Source organism: Ambystoma mexicanum, chromosome 10 (genome assembly GCF_040938575.1).
Source record: "Ambystoma mexicanum isolate Mex_15411 chromosome 10, UKY_AmexF1_1, whole genome shotgun sequence".
In the NCBI taxonomy this organism is placed as follows: domain Eukaryota; kingdom Metazoa; phylum Chordata; class Amphibia; order Caudata; family Ambystomatidae; genus Ambystoma; species Ambystoma mexicanum.
The window spans coordinates 455,138,861-455,158,980 of NC_090932.1; the positions used below are offsets into that span (position 1 = coordinate 455,138,861).

A 20,120-nucleotide genomic window follows, 5' to 3' on the forward strand; every position below is an offset into this window, starting at 1 on the left:
ACAAAGAAACGCCTTGTAGTGTTAAAGGAGAAGACCATAGAAGGAAGCACCTTGATTGTGGAGCAGGGTTGGAGAGCAATGAGGAATGATGGTACCGATATGTTGGGACGGCTATGACAAAATGTGTTTCCTGAGTGGACAGGGTATCAAGGAAATCGTGTTTTGCAAACGTGTGGATAGAAGCATTGCAGCCTGATAAAGGTCTTTTATATGGATTCCACTTTGGAGAGCCGATGTACCAGCTACGCCCCTGGTTGAGTGTTCCCTGAAGCCTTGAGGGATATCTAAGAGCGTACTCTGAGCATCATCTCTCGTTGGAAAAAATTGTGAAGGGTGGTTTGCAGAATAAGTCCTACAATTTGCTTACCCTACATGCGCCGAGGATATTGCTACCAAGAAGGCCATCTTCCATGTGAGATGCCTCGATGGGCGTAAATGCATCTGCTCAAACTGATGCCATGAGGAATGTCGATAACAATTTCAAATACCACGCCGGCACCACAAGGGCGTTTCGGGTATGGGGTGTTGGTCAGTCCTTTTAAAAATTGCATCACTAAAGGGGTCTGTGAAGTATGACCCCTGCCTGGGCGGGTTTGTAAAAATGGACAACTCAGATTGGTAGCCCTTATCCGACAAGGTGTAAAAGAAATGACCACACCTTTGAGATGTTGCAAAAAAAAAAAAAGGATCTACATCATTGGTTCTCACCAGCTGCACAATTTATTTTCAAGAGCATGGCAAACAGTTGGATCTCTCACTTTCAGGGGATCTTCTTCGATGCCGATCATGTGGGCCCAGATACTTCTAAGGATCTTAGTGCCAAAGACATCACAAAGCCGCTGACCCAGATGGTCTGCATTCAGATATTTTAAAGTGGTTCTCAAGTTGGTGGCTTCCCATTTTATTTAAGCTTTCTAAATCAATTAGCTACTCTAGGGTTTTAGGAGAGGGTTTTCAACCCTCAACGACAGTTCACTTTTAAATAAGTACTGTACAATCAGAGGCAGGCGTTGTATGTGGCTTTTATCGATTTAGAAAAAAGCCTTTGATTCTATACCCAGGCACCAGCTGTGGGAAAAGCTAGATGTGCAAAAGATGCCAGAGGGGCCCCTGAACTTAATCCAATTGTGTTAGGACATGTATGCACCTGTATGGACCTAGTGTTACGGTAGGATGTCGAGAGCATTTCCAATAAGCAAGGCTGTGCTTTAGCCCAACTGTTACTTCTTCTTTAACTCTGGGAAAGCATGTGCCAAGGTTAATTCCCTCCCCCCCCCATTCAGAGTCCTTTTGTATGCAGATGACACCGCTTTCTGCTTGATCTGTGACCGGTTGAGTGACTGCAATGTGGTTGGCTCTTATGCTGAGAAATATTTCACAGCTCATGACCTAAAGATTAATGAATTGCAATGTCACTCCTTTTGCGTACAATTTATTTGTATCAAGATCTTTTAAGGCGAGCGGTTGCTTTGTATGGTGTGTAACTTTCTATGGTTTTTAGCTGAGTAATATTTACTGTACTCTTTTATGGTTTTAACTGTTAATGGAGGAATCAAACCAATTAAGATGGATTGATTCAAAAGGCAGCAGTACAGAGCCTTTGTTGATGCTTGACTCCTAGCTGAAAGCAACACCTCCATCACGTCTTCCAATAGTTTGAGGCCAGGTGTGCCGTTTGAGCACATCTATGTTCGGGTGAAGGACTATGACTCTTTCCTGCAATAGAAGAATAAATTACTTACCCCTGTTAATATTCTTTCTACTGGATGTTCCACACACGGATTCCTCATATTGGATATTTATTCTACTGCTTTTCAGTTCTCTGAAACTTTTTCCTAACAGGGGGGTGTCATGCGCACTGGTGTCTACGACCGCCATGCGACCGGACGCGATGTTGATGCAGGTACAAAATACACACTTAGCGCCCCGTGACCTCAATGCCCCCCCCCCAATTCCACAGCCACATTAGGGATTAGAGACAAAAATGTTTAGCGTTGAAGGAGAGCCATCTTATAATTTACATTAGAGAGTTCCGTAACAGCGGGTAGGCTGGGAGGGCGATGAAGAATCTGTGGCGAAACATATAGGAGAAAGAACATTACCAGGGGAAACTAATTAATTCTTCAAATGGATTGGGTCCTTCCACAGATTCCTCATTTTAGACTCCCATAGCAGTAAGACCATTACAAAACCATTGTTTTCCAAGATCGTAGCCTCAGAGGGCACAAATGTAATGGCTCACATGGGGAAGCCATGAAAAAGGTTAATACTAAGTTAAAATCCCACTCCGGGACCATGCACGGTGGTGGAGGAAAGGGTTAGTCAGGCTTTTTAAAAATTGCACCACAATGGGGAATCGAGTAGTATGACCCTTGTTCTGGAGTGCACTTGAAAATATAAAGTGCAGCTAAATAGCACTTGATGGTGGCGACCGGATGGCCCTGTCTTGCCAAATGAAGAGGGAAGGACAACACCCTTGAGGTGTCACAAAGGATCCACATCCTGTGCTCTGCACCAGCTGCAGAATTTCCTCCAGGACTGACTCTCCATATGAGCCAGTCTGCACCCTAATAGCCCCTAGCAGGGGTTGTTGGGCTTGCTTGGGGTAACTTGATGCCTGCTTCTGGGGTTGCTGGACTTGGTCTGGGTCCCCGGGGGTAGGCATCATGACAGCTGCATTGCCTCTCTGCACAGGGAGGAGTGACCATACACAGCCTCTCTTGTTGATGTAGTGCATGGCCACTGTGTTATCAGTCATGATCAGGGCAGTCTTCTACTTTATGGAGGGCAAAAAGGCCATCTGCGCCAGTCTGATCGCCCTCAGCTCCAACAGGTTGATGTGAAGTTCTGTCTTCGCAGGGATCACAATCCGCTCACCATCAGCTTGTTCTGGTAAGCGCCCCAGCCTTTCAGAGATGCGTCCATCACTATGGTCGTCTCTGGCCACGGTTGCCAAATTGGCTTTCCCGCCGTCATGTTCTCGGTGCAAGTCCATCACAGGAGATCCTGAGCAACTCAAGTCTGTCATACTGCCAGAGAACTGCAACCACTGAGATCTGAGTGCCTATTGAAGCAATCTCTTCAGATTTGGTAAACACGTAAAGTGGCAGTATGACCCAATAAGAGCCACAGAGGGGAAGGAGGTAGGGTTTGCAAGTGAATCCATGCCAGTCCCATGCTGGAGAACAAGAGTTAGAGGTAAGTAATTTAAACCTTCTCCAGCATGGGGTCTGGCATGGATTCACACGCTCATGAATAACGGTTACACAGCAGTATATATACACACACAACCACAGAAGGAGGTAAGGCTCAACAGAAGTCTTAGTTACTTACCTGTAACTAATTCGCCAGCATTGGCATCTTTCATAGATTCACATGCTTGAAAATTCCCTGTCGTCAGACTGGGAATCCTCGGTAAATTAAATAAAAAATAATATAATCAAAACTTTCCCTTGGGAAAGAAAGCTAAACCCAGAGGGCCCTACAGGGCTTTTGTAGTGTTTCACTTGTGGAGTCCCTCCACCTCCTTTTAGTCCTTTTAGGCCCCAACCAATGAGGTGGTAGTGCTTAGATTCCCCTCCAGTCAGCCATCAGATTTTGAACCGTAAGCATCAAGATGGATGACTGGCTGGTGGAGGAGCAGCCTCTCCCCAGTGGTGGAGGACAGGAGCACGTGAATCTATGAAAGATACCAAAGCTGGATAAATACAGTTACAGGTAAGTAACTAAGACTTCTCCAGCATTGGATCTTCATAGATTCACATACTTGTATAAAATGCTTGAAAGTGTAATAAAAGTTATAGCAAGCAAAAAGAGGCTACCAGGAACACATGTTATGCGACAGTGGCAACAGTCAATCAATCAACCAAGGAAAAAGAGGCTGCTCCTACCTTAACCAAATAAATGCTGGAGTACTGCTTGTCCCACCGCAGATTCACTCTTGCGGTCTTCTTTCAAGCAATAGTGCCGGGCAAAAGTGCTGAGAGTACTCCATGTGGCTGCCAGGGAGATGTCCTTTCAAGAGACCCCTGGTTAGAAAGCTGTTGAAGTCGCCCTCGCTCTGGTCAAGTGTGCTGTGGACGTGGCTGGCAATGGGTTGTTTGAGCTCATGACAGTGAGCGATACAACTGGATACCCAACGTGCCAGGCTCTGTTTGGATATGCACTTGCCTTTGGTTCGCCCCGCAAATACGACAAGACTTTTAGAGGCCCTGAATTCCTTGCTGCATTCTAAATTGAACTTGAGCGTTCTTGACACATCTAGGTAAGGAACAAGTTACTTACCTGTAACTGTTGTTCTCCAGCATGGGTCTGGCATGGATTCACATGCTCATGAATATTCCCCGTCGTCAGGCTGGGAATCCTCGGTAAAGAAAAAACCAGTATCAGTTTCGTTTCTGATCTGTCTTTCGTAGTAATAACCAATCACTGGTCTCTGCGTCATACTGACCACAGCCAATGACTGCCCTCTACCTAAGCACCGCCTCTGGCAGCCATCTTCAGATTTGGAAGCACGTGAAGTGGCAGTATGACCAAGTGAAGAGCCGCAGAGGGGTAGGCGGGAGGGTTCGCATGTGAATCCATGCCAGACCCATGCTGGAGAACAACAGTTACAGGTAAGTAACTTGTTCCTTCTCCAGCATGGGGTCTGGCATGGATTCACATGCTCATGAATAAAGAATACATAGCAGTACACACATGCACAACCACGGGAGGTGGCAAAGGCTCAACATTAAGCATCACATAAACTCAACATTAAGCATCTTACCTCCTCACCAGGCTCACCTCAGGCGAACAGGTTGCGCAGCACTGCTTGGCCGACCCTGGACTCCTCCCTGGAATCCCGGTCGACGCAGTAGAATTTCGTGAAGGTGTGCGTCGACCTCCACGTAGCAGCCCTGCATATGTCCAGCAGGGGCACACCAGATAGGAACGCCGTGGTAGCTGCGATCGCTCTGGTGGAATGGGCTCTCGGACAGCCAGGCAGCGGTCGGTTTGCCAACCGGTGACAGCACATGATACAGCCGGAGAGCCATCTGGAGATGGAAGCCTTCGAGAGAGCCTTCCCCTGATTGACAGGTCCAAAGTTCACAAAGAGTTGTGACGTCTTCCGAAAACCCTTCGTGCGGTCCACGTAGAACTTCAGCGCTCTAGCTACATCCAGCGAGTGCAAAGTCCTCTCAGCCGGCGACGAAGGCGACGGGAAAAACACAGGTAACACCAAGGGTTCGTTGAGATGGAAGTCCGACGGTACCTTGGGCATGAAGGAGGGGTGCGTCCTGAGCACTACCCTCGTGTCGTGGAAAGTCAAGTACTGGGCCTTGCAGGAAAGGGCCTGGATCTCTCCCACTCGTCGTGCGGAGGTGATGGCCACAAGAAAAGCTGTTTTCCACGATAGAAACTTCAACGGGGCCGAGTGCAGAGGCTCGAACGGAGGTCCCATGAGCTTGGTCAGCACCACGTTGAGCTCCCACGCCGGGGCCGGAGCCTTCACCGGCGGGAACGATCTGAACAGTCCCTTCATGAACTCTTTCACCAGACGATGAGACCACAAGGACGTCCGGCCCGTGGTTCTGGTGTATCGGGAGATCGCAGCAAGATGAATCTTGATGGACGCGTGTGCCAGACCAGCTTTGGCCAGCGTCAGCAGGTACGGCAGTACTTGGGGAGCCGTAATCCGTAGAGGGTTAATCTTCTGTGCGTGGCACCAGACAGAGAACCTCTTCCATTTGTGTCCGTAGCATTTAAGAGTCGAGGACGCCCTGGCCTTTGCAAGAACCTCTCTGCAATCGGCCGGTATGTCGTATCCTCCAACTCTAGCGCTGCAGGAGCCAGGCCTGCAAGTTCAGCGACTTCGGGTCGTGGTGGAGGATGGCGCCTCCTTCCCTGGAGAGTAGATCGGCGTCCGCCGGCAGCTTGATCGGCGGGGACGCTGACAAGTCCAGAAGGTCCGGGAACCATATCTGCCTCGGCCACGCAGGTGCGATGAGGATCATCCTGCACCGTGACCTCTTGAGCTGGTTGATGAGCCGGATTAGCAGAGGCAAGGGAGGGAACGCGTAGAGGAACAGGCCCTCCCAGGGGAACGAGAAAGCATCGCCCATGCTCCTCGTCTGGGGAAACCTGCTGGCGAACCTCCGGCACTTGGTGTTCGTCGCCGTCGCGAAAAGGTCGATCTGGGGTGTGCCCCACCGTCGGAAGAGGCGATCCACCAGATCCTGCCGTAGCTCCCACTCGTGGCACGAGCGCAGCTCCCTGCTGAGTGAGTCGGCGATGGTGTTTTTTATCCCTGCCAGATGAAACGGCACCAGAAAAATCCCTTGGGCGACGGCCCAATGCCACAGGTCCTGCGCCTCCTTGGACAGCGCCGGGGACCTGGTTCCGCCCTGTTTCCTGATGTAAAACATGGTGGTGGTGTTGTCGGTGAAGATCCTCACCACCTTGCCCTTGAGGGACGGAAGGAAGGACCTGAGGGCCCAAAACACTGCACGGAGCTCCAGGACGTTGATATGTAGGGACTTCTCCGTCGGGAGCCAGAGTCCCCTTGCGTGCAGATTTTCGGTGTGCGCTCCCCACCCTTCCAGGGAGGCATCCGTGGTCACAGTCTCCTGGTGGGCTGGGGTCTGCAAGTCCATGCCCGCCGTCAGATGCGCGCGGGTGCCCCACCACCGTATCGCTCGTCGGAAACTCTCGTCGAGCTTGATCCTTTCCTCGAAGCTGCCCGTCGTCTGGATCCAGCGCGCATCCAGGAATTCTTGCAACGGGCGCATCCGGAGCCTGCACATGGGAATGAGGTAGATGCAGGAAGACATCATCCCGAGGAGGGACTTGATGGACCTCACTTTGGCCGCGTCGGCCACCAACATCCGTTGCACCTTGCCCAAGATGGTCCTGGTCCTCTCCTCCGACGGGGAGGCCAGAAGGGACACTGTGTCGAGCCTCGCTCCCAGAAACAGTGCGACTTGCGCGGGCACCAGGTGGGATTTGGCGTAGTTCACGGAGAATCCCAGGTCCGTGAGGAGTTGGACGGTCCTTGCCGTGTGGACCACGGCGAGCTCCCTCGTCTTGGCGCGGATGAGCCAGTCGTCCAGGTAGGGGTAGACGTGAATCCCCTCGCGGCGCAGCTGCGCCGCCACCGGTGCAAGGCACTTGGTGAATACCCTGGGTGCCGACCGTAGTCCGAAGGGAAGGGCTTTGAACTGGTAATGACGCCCTTGGACCACGAATCTGAGGAATTTGCGGTGCCCCTTTAGGATGGGAATGTGGAAGTAGGCATCCTCCAAATCCAACGACGATAGGAAGTCTCCTTCCTCCAGCTGACCCAGGACGTGCTGGAGGGTGACCATCCGGAACTTCTGCGCCTTGATGAACTTGTTCAGACGTCGCAGGTCTAGGATGGGGCGCCATCCTCCCGTCTTCTTCACGAGGAAGTATCTCGAGTAGACTCCGGAGCCCCGAAGCCTCTTTGGGACGAGTTCGATGGCGCCCTTTCTGAGCATCGCCTTTACCTCCAGGAGAAGTTGAGGGACGTGAAGTTCTTTCCTGGCCACGGGGGGGGACGCGCGGGCACCTTCTTTGAAACTCGAGCGCGTGGCCCCGGGCCAGGGCGTCCAGCACCCAACGGTCGGTGGAGATGGACTCCCACACGCTGACGAAGCCCGCCAGCCGGCCTCCCACCGGGGTGCTTCGGTGGGGGCCCGACCCCACGGCCGGTTCAATCCTGCTTGGACGCGGCCTTGCCGCCATGACCTCCTTGGCGACGACGGCGGGGTCCGCTAGACTTGCCTCGTCCTCTGTAGGCCTCTTGCGACGACGAGCGGGCCGCTTGACGGTAGGAAGCGAAACCGCCGCCGGAACCTTTGGAGGCGCCCTTGCCTCCGCCGCTCCGAAAGGGCGTCCGTCGTTGCAGGACTCCAAGGGCCCGGGCCGTCTCCGTATCCGCCTTGATGGCCTGAAGGGAATCGTCCACTGTCTTCCCAAACAGGTTGTTCCCGTCGAAGGGCATGTCCAGGACTCTGGTCTGGACGTCCTGCCGGAAGTCCGTAGCTTTGAGCCATCCACGACGTCTGTTAGGCAGAAACCTGTGCAGTTCCCTTGGGGAACACTGCAAAAGATTTAAGACTACAGGTAGAGCAGTAAACCCCTTTGGTAGCAGTCTGTACCACCCAGATTTACCTGGTAGCTGTGGCTGAGCAGTCAGACTTCCCTCAAGAAGAGTTAGGCAGTATGCAAAGTATACACAATATGTACCAAAACACAATAGCACAAGCAAACACTGACCAGAGCTTGGTTTCAAAAGAATATTGTTATTTATTTAAAAACACACATAAGTAAAAACACTCTAGCAACGAATATGGTAAAAACACTTCAACACAGTTATAATGAAAGTAAATTCAATCCTTTCTCCTATCTAGACAACTCTAGGTTAACACCACTTAATTAAAACAGAGGTGAGTGCTTAACGTTAGATGACACTCTAGTAGTTTCCAAGAAAGGGAGAGAAAAAGCAGAAATAGGTTAAACACACCACTCTAAGGTCCAGAACACTTGCAATAGGCTTAAAGAAGCACAAAGTCACAGGTGAGCAAAAGTCACTAGGCAGGGCCCACTCTTAGAGTAGCCGGAGCGAAAATGTGCCCAAGATCACACTGTTAGTTAGAGATTCAAAGTCTTGCAAAGAGTCAAAAAGAGTTTAGAGTGGCTCAGAAAGTTTAGCCAAAGTGTCCCAGGCACTCCCAGGTTCGAAAGCCGGGGACTAAATCTACCCCGTACAGTCGGTAGCAAGGGAAGCCAGGCGGAACACAGTACCTTAAGCGGAAAGGATCCTCCAGCGGTGGCAGTTGTTCCAGGCAGTGGCAGCAGGGCTCGACGTCGGTCAGGGGAGAAGAAGTTCTCGCTGAAGAGCAGAAGAAGAGGGTCGTTGCACTGCCCGGGAAGAAACCAGCCGCGGAGTCCTCCGGTTAAAGGGTTGGTACCGACTTTCGCGGTATGGGGGTAAAGTGTGGTATTCCGGTTGCCGGGGTGCTTGGCACAGGCAAGGCGACCACGAGATACCTCAAAGAACGGAAAGAAGGCGAAAACTGGTTGTCCCCACCAGTCAAGGGAAGGAGCCACTCCGTTAAGAGTTCTCCTCGGTCGTCGGGAAAAAGTGGTGAGACGGTTCAGCAGGGCTCCACCGGGTGGTGTCGTCGAAGCAGGTCGGCTCAGCTCTTCCCTCGTCGGATTCTTGGTCCTGTGGCGACTTCTGAAGTCCCAGTCCCCAAAGCCCTGCTTTTATGCAGCAAACCCCCATTCACCCAGCCTAGCTGTCACTCAAACATGCTAAGTGGTGAGCCGGGCGGCTCACCACTTGGGCCAATCAGGACGGAGTGCGACTTGAGTTACCAAGGTAACTCAGTCCAGGGTGCCTAAATCCCCCTCCACCCCTCCTAAGTACCCCAGACAGAGTGGCACCACTTTGGAGGGCTTCTGTGGAGAAGCCCGCCAAAAGTGGAACAAAGGGCTCCACTTTGGGTCAGAGTTACAGAGGCGAACACCAACGCCATTTTAGAATCAAGTTTTGGCAAAAAGTCCCAACCGGAGTTATAAAAATAAATATATAAACCGGCGGTATGTTTAAGGCTACCGTAAATAAATAATTAAATGTGTTAGCCTAAAACAATGGGAAATCCCATAGGGAAATATTCGCGGTCGAATATAAAAAGTAGTTTCCACTGCCACCAGCCAAAACTCGATCAGGGGGGACGGAGACGTGCCCCCTCGACTAACAGACCCTGGGGCAATCGAATTGCCCCAGCCAGTACGTCCACAATATGATGGTTTGTACTGGTTCTGTTCAGGATTCAAGACTAGCAAAGTCTTTGGTGACTTTACATGCCCTGGGAGACAGTAGTCAGTCCCAGGGTATGGAGTCTATGTTGGGGAGTCCCTAGGACACCCCTGGGTCACGGCACAGAGGGTGCTGTGTGACCCACATCACAAAAATACATGAGGCCCTATGGAGTAAAAGACCCCATAGCCCATTCAACACAAGGTTTAACCAAGAAAACACACTTCAACATGTCCAAGAGTGAGGGTAAAAGAGTCTCACTCTTGGCAGGAGAAAAAAATTAAACCCCAGAAATCCAGCAAAGCTGCTGGGGGACTCACTAGGTAGGGAAATTCAGCCTAAACAGAGAATTCTCCCTAACACTCGCCCCCCCCAGACTAAGGGACAGGAGGATTTAATCCACTCCTGGATGAACCTCATACCTCTAGTCGATGATATACATCCTAGAGAGTCCATCAGCATTTTGATGGTGACACCTTGACCTTTGCTTAAGGGAGAACTCAAAGGTTTTCTTTTGCAAGCTAAAGGACCTACAAACCCTTTGAGGAACATCAGTCTTTTTGTTATAGGGGATCTGGTTGACCAGTCCCTCAGAAGTTGGGACAACTTCTGAACCTATGTTAGGCTTTTTGAAGGGGTCCTTATAAAGGATTCCCTTAGATCTAGAGGGGCCTCCAAGGTTCCTCACCACCTCTCTTGTGGGAGCAGGTTGGGTCTTAGGCCTCTTGGTTGGAGGGGTTGGGGTTAGGCAATGTACCTGCTTCCCCTTCCTCTTAGATCTACCCTTACCTATTTTAGGAGTTCCCCCCCTAATATTAGGATTTGAGTTGGGGTCTTCAGTAGAAGGTCCAACAGTCTGAAGGTTTTTGGCCTTAGACTTTTCTTTTCTGGTTTTCCACCAGCACTGAGAATTACCAGTTCTCTCGGGTCCAGATAGGGGCCTAGTTGGTCTATCCACCTCTTCCTCAGAAGCAGGGGGAGTCAGAGACTCTGAGACTAGGGGAACAATGATGGAGCTTGGTTGGGGCTCCCATGTTCCTAGCATACTATCCGGAAAGGTGCCTGGGTCAGAGGTCAACTTACTAAACCCAGGGCTTGTAGTGGGGTTCTCAGTAGAGGGTCCCACAGGCTTAGAAGGGTCCTTCAAGGTAGCCTTTCTAGCCAATTTGGTTAAGTTCTGCTTCTCCATACTGGGAGGCCTGGGGGTATGTGACACTACTCCTAGAGTTCTTAGGTCATTCCCTAACAGGACCTTCCCAGGTACCTCAGCCTGAACACTGACAGGGATCCTTACTGTCATGTTGTTACATTGAATGAGGGCTGGTAGAATAGGAACCATTTGGACAGGGCCTCCAGACATCCTAGTGGGACCTTTGGGTGCTTTGGCCACATCTTCAGGTTGAAAGAAGCTTTCATCCACTACTGTTCTGCTGGCCCCAGTGTCTCTCCTGGCAGGAGTATCCTGGCCATTGACAAGAACACTGTCCACATAATACACCTTAGAGTTAACAGGTAGGGAGTTATACACAACCCTATTCTGGGGACTAACCAGACCCATAGGCTCTAAGTTTACAGTTGCTTGAAGACCCAAGGGTTCTTCAGCAAAGAGTTCAAAGTGGGCACTAGCCATCTGTACTTCATCCTCAGGAGTGAAGGCTAAGGAGACTGTGCTGATCCCTGCAGGTTTACCCTTGCACTTGGGATCTCCTTTGATATGGTCAGTACCCTGACAGACATAGCATTGTCCAAATGCTCTATGGAAGGGTGGCTTGTTCTGACCTCCTTCTGGCTTGTGGCCAGAAGGTACAGTAGCCTGACTAGGTTTCCCATGTGGCTTACCCTGGTTATTTTGTGGTTTGGGGCCCTCTTTGGGATAGGAATTATTAGAATTCTCTTTGGAGTCTTTTTTAGGCTGTTTCTCCCCATCCTTCTTCTGAGTTACCCCAGAATCCTTGTGAGTGGCCCTGTTGGCAACCCACAAGTCAGCAGCCTTAGCTAGTTTCCGGGAATCTAATTCCTTGGAATCAGCCAAGTGTTGTCTGAGCTCAGGAGAGCAGGCATCATAAATAGTCTCCAACATAAACAAATTCTTCATACCTTCATAAGTGTTCACCTTGTAACCCTTAATCCATCCCTCTAAGTTTTTCAAACATTCACTCACCCAGGTAGCCCAAGGGGTACCATCATGCTTTTTGAGGCTCCTAAACCTCTTAAGATACTGGGAAGGGGTCTTCCCAAACCTAGCTATCAAAGCTAGTTTCACACATTCATAGTCCTTCCTATCCTCCTCCCCCATCTCCATTACCACATCAGTTGCAACAGGGGGAAGCCTAGAGAACAACCAGGTGAGTAAGTCATTTCCTGTGATGTTCTGGAGCCCATGATTATATTCAAACAGAGACAACCAATCCAACACATCCAACTTAGGCTCATACATACCAACCAATTCTTTAGGCATCCGGGGTCTTTTAGGACTGGAACTTCTAGAGGAGCCAGAGAGAGAAACATTCTCAACAGATAATTTCTTCATTTCTAAGTCATACTTGAGCTCCATTTCCCTTAGCCTTAGTTCTTTGTCAGTTTGAGCATTAAGTTTCTTATACTCCAATTCTAGCTTCATTTTCTCCAGTTCAAAGTACTGGGGACTAAATGTGGGACCTGGTAAAGGTCCAGTAGGCACAGCAGGTAGAGCAGGCAGAGGCCTAGGGGGGACAGTTACAACAGCCTCACCCTCCTCTTCTGACTCTTCCTCAGAAACATCAACATTTTGTTCCATGTTAACTTCAACACTGTCATCTACAGTTGCTGGAGTGGTAGGTTCCTCTGAACCATCACCCAGACTTTGGTTAGCTAACAATCTTTCAATCAGCTCCATTTTCTTGCCCTTAGTCAGGAGATCCTTATGTTTACAGAGCATTCTTAAACAATCAGCAGTTTTGGCTGCCAGGGACTCTTGACTATAGCTTTCTATAACTGACATGTTAGAGGTTTTACTTTTTCAGTGCTAAGCTTTGTGGTTAGTTGCACTAAGGTATCTAAAGCACAATAAAATGTATACTCAATACAAATCCCACCGCTGTACACCAGTGTTAGGCAGAAACCTGTGCAGTTCCCTTGGGGAACACTGCAAAAGATTTAAGACTACAGGTAGAGCAGTAAACCCCTTTGGTAGCAGTCTGTACCACCCAGATTTACCTGGTAGCTGTGGCTGAGCAGTCAGACTTCCCTCAAGAAGAGTTAGGCAGTATGCAAAGTATACACAATATGTACCAAAACACAATAGCACAAGCAAACACTGACCAGAGCTTGGTTTCAAAAGAATATTGTTATTTATTTAAAAACACACATAAGTAAAAACACTCTAGCAACGAATATGGTAAAAACACTTCAACACAGTTATAATGAAAGTAAATTCAATCCTTTCTCCTATCTAGACAACTCTAGGTTAACACCACTTAATTAAAACAGAGGTGAGTGCTTAACGTTAGATGACACTCTAGTAGTTTCCAAGAAAGGGAGAGAAAAAGCAGAAATAGGTTAAACACACCACTCTAAGGTCCAGAACACTTGCAATAGGCTTAAAGAAGCACAAAGTCACAGGTGAGCAAAAGTCACTAGGCAGGGCCCACTCTTAGAGTAGCCGGAGCGAAAATGTGCCCAAGATCACACTGTTAGTTAGAGATTCAAAGTCTTGCAAAGAGTCAAAAAGAGTTTAGAGTGGCTCAGAAAGTTTAGCCAAAGTGTCCCAGGCACTCCCAGGTTCGAAAGCCGGGGACTAAATCTACCCCGTACAGTCGGTAGCAAGGGAAGCCAGGCGGAACACAGTACCTTAAGCGGAAAGGATCCTCCAGCGGTGGCAGTTGTTCCAGGCAGTGGCAGCAGGGCTCGACGTCGGTCAGGGGAGAAGAAGTTCTCGCTGAAGAGCAGAAGAAGAGGGTCGTTGCACTGCCCGGGAAGAAACCAGCCGCGGAGTCCTCCGGTTAAAGGGTTGGTACCGACTTTCGCGGTATGGGGGTAAAGTGTGGTATTCCGGTTGCCGGGGTGCTTGGCACAGGCAAGGCGACCACGAGATACCTCAAAGAACGGAAAGAAGGCGAAAACTGGTTGTCCCCACCAGTCAAGGGAAGGAGCCACTCCGTTAAGAGTTCTCCTCGGTCGTCGGGAAAAAGTGGTGAGACGGTTCAGCAGGGCTCCACCGGGTGGTGTCGTCGAAGCAGGTCGGCTCAGCTCTTCCCTCGTCGGATTCTTGGTCCTGTGGCGACTTCTGAAGTCCCAGTCCCCAAAGCCCTGCTTTTATGCAGCAAACCCCCATTCACCCAGCCTAGCTGTCACTCAAACATGCTAAGTGGTGAGCCGGGCGGCTCACCACTTGGGCCAATCAGGACGGAGTGCGACTTGAGTTACCAAGGTAACTCAGTCCAGGGTGCCTAAATCCCCCTCCACCCCTCCTAAGTACCCCAGACAGAGTGGCACCACTTTGGAGGGCTTCTGTGGAGAAGCCCGCCAAAAGTGGAACAAAGGGCTCCACTTTGGGTCAGAGTTACAGAGGCGAACACCAACGCCATTTTAGAATCAAGTTTTGGCAAAAAGTCCCAACCGGAGTTATAAAAATAAATATATAAACCGGCGGTATGTTTAAGGCTACCGTAAATAAATAATTAAATGTGTTAGCCTAAAACAATGGGAAATCCCATAGGGAAATATTCGCGGTCGAATATAAAAAGTAGTTTCCACTGCCACCAGCCAAAACTCGATCAGGGGGGACGGAGACGTGCCCCCTCGACTAACAGACCCTGGGGCAATCGAATTGCCCCAGCCAGTACGTCCACAATATGATGGTTTGTACTGGTTCTGTTCAGGATTCAAGACTAGCAAAGTCTTTGGTGACTTTACATGCCCTGGGAGACAGTAGTCAGTCCCAGGGTATGGAGTCTATGTTGGGGAGTCCCTAGGACACCCCTGGGTCACGGCACAGAGGGTGCTGTGTGACCCACATCACAAAAATACATGAGGCCCTATGGAGTAAAAGACCCCATAGCCCATTCAACACAAGGTTTAACCAAGAAAACACACTTCAACATGTCCAAGAGTGAGGGTAAAAGAGTCTCACTCTTGGCAGGAGAAAAAAATTAAACCCCAGAAATCCAGCAAAGCTGCTGGGGGACTCACTAGGTAGGGAAATTCAGCCTAAACAGAGAATTCTCCCTAACAACGTCGAAGGCAAACGCCGTTGCCCAGCTGGCGGAACCCAGTGTCGGCGATGTCCGTCGCCACGGTGATGGCGTGGTCCGAGGCCACCTCACCTTCCTGCAGGATCTCAAGGGCCTCCGCCCTCTTGTCGTCCGGCAGAAAATCCAGCAGGGGAGCCATCTTGTACCAGAGCTCCCTGTCGTAGCGGGCCACGATAGCCAAGGCGTTGGCCGCTTTAATCGTCGTCGCTGCCGACGAGATGACTCTACGCCCCATAGTATCCAATTTCTTTCCCTCGCCGCCCGGCGGGGAAGTCGATGTGGAGGCCGCACCCCCCCCGCTTTCTTCCTGGCTGCCGCGGAGACGACGGAGTCCGGGGTAGGCTGCGCCCGGAGGCATAGGGGGGCCGTGTCCGGGGCCCGGTACTTTTTCTCGTACCGGTCTCTTCTAGCTGGCGTCGTGGAAGGGTTCTTGAGGAGGGAAAGGCCCTCATCCCAAATGTCGTCCAACAGAGGCACTGCGAGGACCGTCTTCCTCTTGGCCTCGCGCCGCTGATAAAGGAAGCCTTCCTTTTTCTTCTCCTCAGGGCAGAGTTGGAAAAGCTCGGAAGCCCTGGAGATCATGGAGTGGAAAGATCCGATCTCGTCGGGCGGAGAGGCCCTGGTGGGAGGCGACGACGGAAAATCCTCGTCGTATGCCTCGTCGTCCGTACCCGTCGCTGCCGTGTCAGTCCCCGTATCATCCCCTCGGGTGGACGGGGAGGAGGGCTGGAAGGGGCGCGACGGTTGAAAAGGAGGTGGTGGATGGATCCTTCTTTTCTTGGTAGGGGGAACACCAGAAGGTCCCGGTTCTGGATCCCCCGACGGGAGAGGTTCCTCCGTCGGTAACGGTAGCCTCGTCCTTATCTCGGAGCATAAGGACTGTATGGCCAACAAAATGGCCGCCGAGTTGTCTTGCGGCGCTGGCAGAGGGGAATCCGACGGGCGAGCAGGGGCCCCGTCGGTATCCTCGACGATGTCGTCGTCGTCACCTGCGTCGGGGTCCATTCCGACGGGCTGGCCTTCTTCCACGCCTAGGCCGTGGCTTAAGACCTCGATCAGCTCCTCTTCTGAGGTTGAGGCCGACTCTACGACGACGCCCTGCCCCCCCTTCTTCCCCACGGGGGGTTTCACGGGGGTCCTATCGATGGGCACAAAGGAAGACTCCCTCCGAGGAGGCAGGGAGATTCTGGGCCCTGAGGTCGCCACCACTGGTGCAGCCACCACAGGCTGAGCCAGGGCCGCCGCGACCGTTTCGATAGAGGGCTTGGTCGGATGGATCAAGGCCTTCACCACCTTAGGTGCGCTCACCGCCTTATCCTTGAGGGAGGGGGCACTGCCACGCTCCTCCTCTGCCTTAGAGCTCGACCGGGGCCTCTCCAGGAGCTTCGCCGGGTGCTCGGCCTTCCTCTTACCCGACCCAGAGCGTTGGCTCGTGGTTGATGGTGCCGGGGAGGGTGCGCCCTGCCTGGCGCCCGTAGAGCCCGACCGTTCGGCGCTCCCGGTGCCAGCGGACTCGCGGTGCTTGGCCTTATGTTGGGCCCCCGTCGCCGGGGCGCCCTCAAAGGTCTTAGAAGACCGCTCGGATTTCTTCTTCTTCTCGCCAGACGGGCTCTTACCCTCCAGCCAGTTGGCGAGACGTTGATGGCGGTCCTTCATGGTCCGTTCCGACATGTTGCCGCAAAACGCACAGTCCTTCTCCACGTGCGTCTTGTCCTCATGAAGGCAGTAAAGGCAGAAAGAGTGTTCGTCCTCCTTGAAGACGTTCTGCAGCTGGCATCCAGGGCAGACCCTGAACAGCTTTCCGGGCGTCGAGCTTCCCTTCTCCTGGGCCATCTCCGAGACCGGGCCTGAGAAGCTTTTGGAGTCCTCCGAAGTGTAGCTCGACGAAATCTTCACCCTTGAGGGGCACAGATGAATCCGACACGGGTCCCCGTTGATCGGATGTAGAATCGGTGGAGCTTGAGGCTCTTTTGACCGAAAGAATCGAAGTTTTTTGTAAAAAGCGCGAAAAAATAGCACTAACGCTCGAGAGCAATAGCACGAGGATCCCAACACATGAACGTGCGGTAAAAATCTGAAGATGGCTGCCAGAGGCGGTGCTTAGGTAGAGGGCAGTCATTGGCTGTGGTCAGTATGACGCAGAGACCAGTGATTGGTTATTACTACGAAAGACAGATCAGAAACGAAACTGATACTGGTTTTTTCTTTACCGAGGATTCCCAGCCTGACGACGGGGAATATTCATGAGCATGTGAATCCATGCCAGACCCCATGCTGGAGAATGTAGCGTATGTTCGGCAGTGGTCATGTAGTTGTCGAAGAATGTAGGTAGAACCATACTTTCCGCCAGAATGGCTTCAGACACTATTTCAGAAATACATTTAGGGTGAGGTCATTAAACGACTATCTCTGAAAATTGGTGAAAGGCGGTTCAGCGGACAAAACCTGTAGCTTCCTGATTCATCTGGCTGATGTGATGGGCACAGGAAAAGCTGTCTTCCACAATAACAATTTTAAAATCACACCTGTTTATGGATTCATATGGTGCTCTCATGAATGCGGCTAGGACCGTGTTAAGACTGCACGGAGGAGCAATTTTCCTTTGTCTGGGGAAAGAGCTTGCAGGTCCTCTGAGAAAATCTGTAACCGCTGGGTGAGACACCAGGTAGCACTGATGTGGTTTGGTTGTGTAAGTGGCCACAGCTGAGAGATGGACCTTAATGGAAGATATTGCTTTAGCCAAGTATAAGAGGTAAGGTAGTATTTGTTCTGCAAATGCGAAGAGGGGATCTGCGTTTGACCGTAGATACCAGACTCTGAACCGTTTCCACTTTTTGGAATATTTTTGTCTAGTAGATGAAGCCCTTGCAGCCCGTAGTATATCCCAGCACTCAGGATCTAGCGTGAGGTTGTGGAACCTTCGCTGCTGAGGAGCCAAACCCTGAGGAATAGGCTGGCTGGGTTGTGGTGAAGTACCTCACCCTTCTGCTGAGATAAGAGGTGCGAGTGAGGTTGGAGATGGGCCAGTTTCACGATGACTAGTTGAAGGAGCGTTGGTTACCAGATCTGGCGTGCCCACATCGGGGCTATTAGTATGATTAGTATTAGTAACAGAAGGGCTGTTCGATAATTCTGTGCAGTACCCACGAAATAAAGGGTGTCGGTGGAAAACTGTAAAGGAATTACCCCTTCCATAGTACAGGGAATGTCTCCCAGGGATTGTTTTTCCGGATACCTGGAGGCGAACGGATCACATTTTGTGTGCTCGTGGGTTGCGAACAGGTCTATGCTGGGCTTCCCCCACATGTGGAATTGTCTGTCGAGATCTTTGTTGTTGATCTACAACTCATGCGATTGCAGAAATAGCCGGCTGAGCTTGTCTGCTAAGATGTTGTCCTTGACGGGAAGATGCTCCGCTCTAATGTGAATTTTGTGATTTTGTGCCCAATTCTAGAGTAGTTGTGCTTCTTGCGAGAGAATGCTGGACTTTGTGCCCCTTGCTTGCTTGTGTAGTGCATCAACATGGTCTTGTCCGTCTGCACGGTCACCATCTGGTCAGTCAGAACTGGAAGGAAGGACTTTAGAGCCCAGCATATGGCCCCGTGTTCCAGCACATTTATGTACAGGTAAGATTCTGTTGGTGACCATATCCCACTGGCCTGGAGGTTGCCTACATGAGCTCCACATCCAGAGAGTGATGTGTCCGTCCTCAGTAGCAGGGTGGGCATGGGAGGATAGAAAAGGGAGACCTTGGAGAAGATTGGGGTAATTGGCCCACCATCTGAGCCCCTTGTGAAAACGTAGAGTGAGACGAACAATGTCTTCCCATGACCCGCTGTATTGGGCCCATTAGTTGTTCACCTCCTCCTGAAGCGGTGGCATATTTATCCTGCAGTTTGGTATGAGGAAGATACAGGACATCATGCCCAAAAGGGACTTGTATTGCCTGACAGTTGAGTTTGTCCTGTCCCCGTAACATGCAATGAGATTTTGTATTGTTGTTACTCTGTCTGACGAGGGGCGTACTCTGGGGATTCGAGTGTCAAGGTCTGCCCCTAGAAAAATTGCTGTCTGAGCAGGCAAAGGTGAGGACTTGTCCTAGCTGATTGAGAAACCTAGGTCCTGCAAAAGTCTTATTCTTTCCACTGTTGCGGACACTGTTTAGGGAGGTCCACTTCACTAACCAATTGTCCAGTTAAGGGAAGACCCGGATTCCTGAGCACCTGAGATGAGCTGTTACCAGGGCTAGGCACTTACTGAACACTTTTGGTGCAAATTTTATCCCGAAGGGTAGCACCTTAAATTGTAAGTGTTGGTTGCTGACTGTGAACCAAAGGTATTTCCTGTGTGTTGGATGGGAATGTGAAAATATGCACCCTTCAAGCCTAGTGTGGTGAGGAAATAGTCCGTTTTGAGCCAAGGGAGAACCAATTGTCGGGAATTAATTTTGACCATTAGTCTGCAAACAAATTTGTTGAGGGCCTGCAGATCTAGGATCAGGCGCCACTGGCCATTTTTCTTTCGCACTAGGAAGTGTGAGTAGAAACCCTTTCCATGTGGAGTAGGGGGTACCATCTCTACGGTAGACTTTCTTAGTAGTTTGGTGGCTTCTACCTTTAACTGTTGCAGTCGCATAATGCTTTTCTTTGGTGGTGGTGGTTTCTGTAAAATTCTATGGTGTCTCCCCCTTCTATCACCTGAAGCACCCATTCGTCCGACGTTCTGGTGTTCCATTGGTGGAGGTGCCTTGATATGCGTCCTACCGGGGTTAGATGAGGGAGGAGAGTTGAGTTAGGGTCAATTCTTTTTGGCCTGGCTCCTGTCTTGTCTTTGGAGTTTTACCTCTAAAGGAACGGCGGTCCTGGTCTTTCAAAGATCAAATTGCTCTAGCTGTGTCCGTGTCAGCCGTGATTCCCTTTAAGTGATTGTCAATCTTTTTGCTGAATAGGTCTTGATCATCAAAGGGCATGTCCAGGATCTGGGCTTGTACTTGCAGTCTGAAACTGGTGGCCTACATCCATGCCTGGCGTCCACGTACTGTTCCAAGTACCATCTGCATG

At 50.8% G+C, this 20,120-nt stretch overlaps 1 protein-coding gene across 5 annotated transcripts in view; it reads right to left on the reverse strand.

The window, feature by feature from the left end:
* STAG1 (STAG1 cohesin complex component) overlaps nucleotides 1-20,120 on the reverse strand; it is a 2,120,576-nt gene that overhangs the window by 218,302 nt on the left and 1,882,154 nt on the right. The gene's annotated exons all lie outside the window — the stretch shown is intronic.